A 7,931-nucleotide genomic window follows, 5' to 3' on the forward strand; every position below is an offset into this window, starting at 1 on the left:
AATGCCTTAGTTGGGAGTAGTGTTAGGGCCTGAGTTAGGAGTAGTGTGAGGGCTTAAGTTAGAGACAGTGTCAATGCTTGAGTTAATAGTAGTGTGAGGGCCTTAGTTAGGGACAGTGTCAGTGCCTGTTTTAAGAGTAGTGTCAAGGCCTTAGTTAGGGATATTGTAAGGCCCTGAGTTAGAAGAAGTGTCACGGATTTTGTTAGGCACAGTGTCAGTGCCTGAGATAGGCGTAGTGTTAGGGCCAGAGTTAGGAGTAGTGTGAGGGCCTTAGTTAGGAACAAGTTCTGTGCTTGAGTTAGGACTAGTGTCAGGGCCTTAGTTACGGACAGTGCCAGTGCCTGAGATAGGAGTACTGTCAGAGTCTTAGTCAGGGACAGTGTAAGGCACTGAGTTAAGAGTAGTGTTAGGGCCTAAGTTAGGAGTTGTGTGAAGGCCTTATTTAGGGACAGTGTCAGTGCCTGAGTCAGCAGTAGTGTCAGGTTTTTAGTTAGGGGCAGTGTCAGTGCCTGTGTTAAGAGTAGTGTCAAGGCCTTAGTTGGGAGAGTGTCAGTGCCTGAGTTAGGAATAGCATTAGGGCCTGAGTTAGGATGAGTGTGAGGGCCTTAGTTAGAGAAGTGTCAGTGCCTGAATTAGGTGTAGAGGCAGGGCCTTAGTTAGGGACTGTGTCAGTGCCTGAGTTAGGAGTAGTATCAGGGCCTTAGTTAGGGACAGTGCCAGTGCGTATGTTGAGATTACTATCAAGGCCTTAGATAGGGAGAGTGTCAGTGCCTGAGTTAGGCGTAGTGTCAGGGCCTTACTTAGGGACAGTGTCAGGGCCTGTGTTAGGAGTAGTGTCACGGATTTAGTTAGGGTCAGTGTCAGTGCCTGAGTTAGGAGTATTGTTAGGGCCTATGTTAGGAGTAGTGTGAGGGCCTTATTTAGGGACAGTGATGGTGCCTTTGTTAAGAGTAGTGTCAAGGCCTTAGTTAGGGACAGTGTCAGTGCCTGAGTTCGGAGTAGTGTCACGACCCTAAATAGGGACAGTGTCAGTGCCTGAGTTACGAGTAATGTCAGGGTCATAGTTACGGAAAGTGTCAGTTCCTGATTTGGGAGTACTGTCATGGCCTTAGTTAGGGATAGTGTCAGCGCCTGCATTGGGCATAGTGTCAGGGCCTTAGTAAGGACAGTGTCAGTGCCTGAGTTAGGAATAGTGTTAGGGCCTGAGTTAGGAGTAGTGTGAGGGCCTTAGTTAGGGACAGTTTCAGTGCCTGGAGTAGCAGTAGTGTCAGGGCCTTAGTTAGGGGCAGTGTCAGTGCCTGTGTTGAGTAGTGTCAAGGCCTTAGTTACGGGGAATGTCAGTGCCTGAGTTATGTGAAGTGTCAGGGCATTACTTAGGGACAGTGCCAGTTCCTGAGTTAGGGGTAGTGTCACAGTCTTAGTTTTCATTAGTGTCAGTGTCTGAGTTAGGAATACTGTCAATATTTTAATTATTGACAGTGTCAGTGCCTGAGTTATGAGAAGTGTCAGGGTCTTAGTTATGGAAAGTGTTAGTGCCTGAGTTGGGAGTATTCTCAGTGTCTTTCTTAGGGAGAGTGTAAGGCCATGAGTTCAGAATAGTGTCAAGGACTTTGTTACGGACAGTGCCAGCACCTGAGTTAGGAGTAGTGTCACAACCTTAATTCGGGACAGTGTCAGTGCCCGAGTTAGGAGTAGTGTCAGTGTCTTAGTTACTGAAAGTGTCAATGCCTGAGTTGGGAGTAGTTTCAGGGCCTTAGTTAGGGGCAGTGTCAGTGCCTGTGTTGAGTAGTGTCAAGGCCTTAGATAGGGACAGTGTCAGTGCCTGAGTTAGGAGAAGTGTCAGGACCTTAGTTACGGACCTTGTCAGGGCCTGAGTTAGGAGTAGTGTCAGAGCCTTATTTAGGGACATTGTAAGGCCCTGAGTTAGGAGTGGTGACAAGGACTTAGTTAGGGACAGAGTCAGTGTATGAGTTAGGAGTAGTGTTAGGGCCTGAGTTAGGAGTAGTGTGAGGGCCTTATTTAGGGACAGTGTCAATGCCTCAGTTAGCAGTAGTGTCAGGGCCTTTGTTAGGGGCAGTGTCAGTGCCTGTCTTGGGAGTAGTGTCTTTGCTTTAGTTAGGGACTGTGTCAGAGCCTGAGATAGGAGTAGTGTTAGTGCCTGAGTTGCAAGTAGTGTGAGGGCTACTCCTAACACCACCACGACTGCAATTACTTCTACCACAGACCCTGCTACTCCTACCACAACCACGAGAGCACCTACTTCTACCAAACTGCCTGCTACTCCTACCACCACCATGAGCGCTCCTAATTCTACCACAGACACTACTAATCCTAGCACCACTATGAGCCCTCCTATTCTACCACAGACCGTGAAACAACTACCACCACCATGAGTGCTCCTACTTCTAAGGCAGAAACTACTACACCTACCGCCACCACAAGCACAACTACTTCTACCACAGACACTACTACTCCTGCCACCACCACGAGCACTCACACAACTACGAAAGACATTATTACTCCTACCACCCGCACGAGCACCACTGATGCTACCACAGACATTACTACTCCTACCACAACAACGAGCACTCATACTTTACCACAGAGAATACTACTCCTAACACCACCACGAGCGTTCATACTTCTACCACAGACACTACTACACCTGCCACCACCACGAGAGCACCTACTTGTACCACTGACCTGGCTACTCCTGCCACCACCACGAGCACTCCTACTTCTACCACAGAAATTTTACTCCTACCACCAACAAGAGCACTCCTACTTCTACCACAGACACTACTACTCTTACCACAAAGACAAGCACTGCTCCTTCTAGCACCGACACAACTATTCCCACCAACACCACGTGCCCTCCCATTTCTACCACAGACAGTACTACACCTTCCACCACCACGAGCGCTCCTACTTCTAACAGAGAAACTACTACTAACACCACCACATGCACTACTACTTCTATCATAGACTGTGTAACACCTACCACCACAATGAGCGCTCCTACTTCTAACACAGTTAGTGATACTCGTAACACCACCACGAGTGTTCCTACTTCTACCACAGAAACTACTACTCCCACCAGCACCATGAGTGCTCCTACTTCTACTACATACACTACTACCCCTACCACCACCAGGAATGCTCCTACATCCAGCACAGAAACTACTACTTCTACAACCACCGCGAGCACAACAACTACTACCACAGACACTACTACTCCTACCACCACCACGAGTGCTTCTACTTCTACCACAGACACTACTACTCCTACTACTACCACGAGCACTCCTAGTTTTACCACCAACACTACTACAACTATCAACACCAGGAGCCTTCCTACCTCTACCAAAGACCGTGCAACTACCACCACCACCACTAGCACTCCTACTTCTAGCACAGACACTACTACTTCTACCACCACCACGAGCACAACTACTTCTACCACAAAAAATACGACTCCTACCACCACCAAGAGTGCTCCAATTTCTATTGCAGAAACTACTACTCATAACACCACCACGAGCGCAACTACTTCTACCACAGACACTGCTAATCCTGCCACCACCACGAGCGCTCATACTTCTATGTAAGATATTACTACTCCTACCACCCCCATGAGAACCACTGCTTCTACCACAGACACTAATACACCCACCACTCCAACGAGAGTTCCTACTTCTACACCAGAAACTACTCCTACGACTTAAGCACGAGCACTCCTACTTCTACCACAGAACCTACTACTCCTACCACCACAATGAACACTCCTACTTCTACCGCAGAAACTACTATCCCTACCACCCCCATGAGCGTAACTACATCTACCAGAGACACTACTACTCCTAAGAGCACCACGAACGCTCCTACTTCTACCAGAGACAGTACTACTACTGCCACCACCACAAGAGTTCCTACTTCTACCACAGACACTGCTACTCTTACCACCACCACGAGCGCCAATACTTCTACCACAGGCACTACTACTCCTACCAACACCACGAGAGAACCTACTTGGACCACAGACCCTACTACTCCTACCAACACCACGAGTGATCCTATTTCTACCATAGACACTACTACTCCTACCAACACCATGAGTGCCCCAACTACTACCACAGACCCAACTACTCCTACCATCATCATGAGCACCAATACTTCGACCACTGACACTACAACTCCTAGTACCTCCACGAGTGCTCCTAGTTCTACCACAGATACTACTATTCCTACCAACACCACAAACACTCCTACTTCTAACACAGACAATGCAACTACTACCACAAACACTACTGCTCCTACTTCAACCACAGAAACTACTACACCTACCATCAACACGAGCCCTCATATATTTCTACCACAGACATTACTACTCCTACCACCAACGCAAGCTCTACTAGTTCTAGCACAAAACCTGCTACTCCTAACACCACCACCAACGCAACTACTTCTACCACAGACACTACTATTCCTATAACCACTATGAGCCTTCCTACTTCTACCACATACTGTGCAACTACTACCACCACTGCTAATGCTCCTACTTCTACCACAGACACTACTCTTCCTACCACCACCATGAGTGCAATTACTTCTTTGAAAAACACTACTACTCCTACCACCACCGTGAGCACTTCTACTTCTACAACAGCACTATTACTCCTACCACCACCACGAGGGCAACTACTTCTACCACAGACACCACTACAGCTATCACCACCAGGAGCCCTCCTACTTCTACCAGAGACCGTGCAAATACCACCAGCAGGACTAGCGCTCCTACTTCTACCACAGACACTACTACTGCTACCACCACCACAAGCACTCCTACTTCTACCACAATATCTGCTACTCCTACCACCACCATGAGCACAACTACTTCTACCACAGACACTACTACACCTATCACCACCAAGAGCCCTCCTACTTCTATCACAGACTGTGCAACTACTACCACCAACACTAGCGCTCCTACTTCTACCACAGACACTACTTCTACCCCCACCATGAGCGCAACTACTTCTACCACAGACACTACTACTCCTACCACCACCACGAGTACTCCTACTTCTACCACAGACCTTGGACCACCTACAACCTTCACTAGCGCTCCTACTTCTATCACAGACAATAGTACTCCTACCTCCACAACGAGCGCAAGTACTTCTACCACAGAAACTACTACTCCTACCACCACTATGAGCATGCCTAATTCTACCACAGACACCACTACTCCTACAAACGCCATGAGTGTTCCTACTTCTACCACAGACACTACTACCCCTACTACTACCACGAGCACCACTACTTCGACCACAGACACTACTACTCCCACCACCACGATGAGCGCTCACACTTCTACCACAGACACTACTACTCCTACACCACCATGAACACTCCTACTTCTACCAGAGCGTGCAACTACTACCACCAACACTAGCACTCCTAGTTCAACCACAGAAACTACTACACCTACCACCAACTCGAGCCCTCATAATTCTACCACAGACATTACTACTCCTACCACTGACACAAGCGCTCCTATTTCTACCACAGACACTACTACTCCTACCACCACCACGAGCGCAACTACTTCTACCACAGACACTACTACACCTACCAGCAACACAAGCGCTCCTACTGCTACCACACACACTAGTACTCCTGTCAACACCACAAGCGCTCCTACTTCTACCACAGCCAATAGTACTCCTACCTCCCACAAGAGCACAAGTACTTCTAACAAAGAAACTACTACTCCTACCACCAACACGAGCGATCCTACTTCTACCACAGACACTACTACTCCTACAACCACCACATGCATCACTACTTCTACCACAGACACTACTATTTCTACCACAACCACGAGAGCCCCTACTGGTACCACAGACCCTGCTACTCCTACCACTATGACGAGTGCTCCTACATGTACCAGAGAAACTGCCACTCCTAGCAGATCCACGAGTGCAGCTACTTCTACCACCGACACTACCAGACCTACCACCACCACAAGTGCTCCTACTTCTACCACAGACCCTACTACACCTACTACTACCATGAGTGCTCCTTCTTCTACCACACACCATGCAAATCCAACCACCACCACGAGTGCTTCTACTTCTACAGCAGAACCTGGTACACCTATCAACAGCACGGGGGCAACTAATTCTACCACAGACACTACTACTCCTCTCACCACCACGAGCACTACTAATTCTACGACTGAAATTACTACTCCTACCACGAAGAGCACAACTACTTCTACCACAAAAACTACTACTACCAACACCACCACGAGAACTCCTACTTCTACCACAGACATTACTACTCCTACCAACACCACAAGCACTCCTACTTCTACCAAAGAAACTAGTACCACTAACACCACCACGATCACTCCTACTTCTACCACAGAAACTACTACTACCGTCACCAGGATCTCTCCTCCTTCTACCACAGAACTTGCAACTCCTACCACCACCACGAGTGATCCAACTTCTACCACAGAACCTGCTACTCCTACGAAGACCATGAGCACAACCAACACCAAGAGTGCTCTTACTGCTATCACAGAAACTACTACTCCTACCACCACCACGAGCACAACTACTTCTAGCACAGACACAAATACTCCTACCACCACCACGAGTGCTGCCACTTCTACCACAGAAAGTACTACTCCTACCACCACAACAAGAGTTCTTACTTCTACCCCAAAAACTACTACTACCACCACCAATACGAGCGTTCCTACCTCTACAACAAAACCTGCTACTCCTACCAACACCATGAGTGCTACTACTGCTACCACAGACCATGCTACTCCTACCACCACCACGAACGCTCCTACTTCTACCACAGACACTACTATGCCAAGCACCACCACGAGCACTCCTATTTCTACCACAGACATTACTACACCTACCAATACCACAAGTGCTCCTACTTCTACCAGAGAAACTACTACTATCAAGAGCTTGAGTGCTGCTTCTTCTTCCACAGACAGTGCAAATCCTTCCACCTATAAGAGTGCTCCTACTTCTAACACTGATCATGATACTCCTACCACCACCACGAGCGAAACTACTTCAAACAGACACTGCTACTCCTACCGCCACCACAAGATCACCTACTTCTACCACAGGTCCAGCAACACCTACGACCACCACGAGCGCTCCTACTTCTACCACAGATAGTACTACTCCCACCAACACCACGAGTGCTCCGACTTCTACTACAGAAACTACTCCTCCTACCACCACCAGGAGCACAACTACTTCTACCACAGTCACTACTACTCCTACCACCACCACGAGTGCACCCATTTCTACCACAGACCATGAAATACCTACCACCTCTACAAGTGCTCCTACTTCTACCACAGACAGTACTCTTCCTACCACCACCACGAGCGCTCCTAGTTCTACCACAGACAATACAACTCCAAACTCCATCACGAGCGCAAGTACTTCTACCACAGAAACAGCTTCTCCTACCACCACCACGAGAGCCCCTACTTCGACGACAGACACTACTACTCCTACCACCACGACGAGTGCTCCTACTTCTAACACAGACAGTACTACACGTAGCACCACCACTAACACTCTTACTTTGACCAAAGATCTTGCAACTACAAGCACCACCACTAGCGCTCCTATTTCTACCAAAGACAATACTAAAACTACCACCATCACGAGCGCCTCTACTTCTACAAAAGAAACTATTACACCTACCACAACCATGAGCGCTCCTACTTCTACCACAGAAACTATTACTCCCACTACTTCCACGAGTGCAAATTCTTCTACCACAGACACTACTAATCCTACCACCACAAAGAGAGCACCTACTTCTACCACAGGCCCTGCTACTCCTACCACCACCACGAGTGATCCTACTTCTACCACAGA

Source organism: Balaenoptera physalus (genome assembly GCF_965194825.1).
Source record: "Balaenoptera physalus genome assembly, contig: HAP1_SCAFFOLD_122, whole genome shotgun sequence".
In the NCBI taxonomy this organism is placed as follows: domain Eukaryota; kingdom Metazoa; phylum Chordata; class Mammalia; order Artiodactyla; family Balaenopteridae; genus Balaenoptera; species Balaenoptera physalus.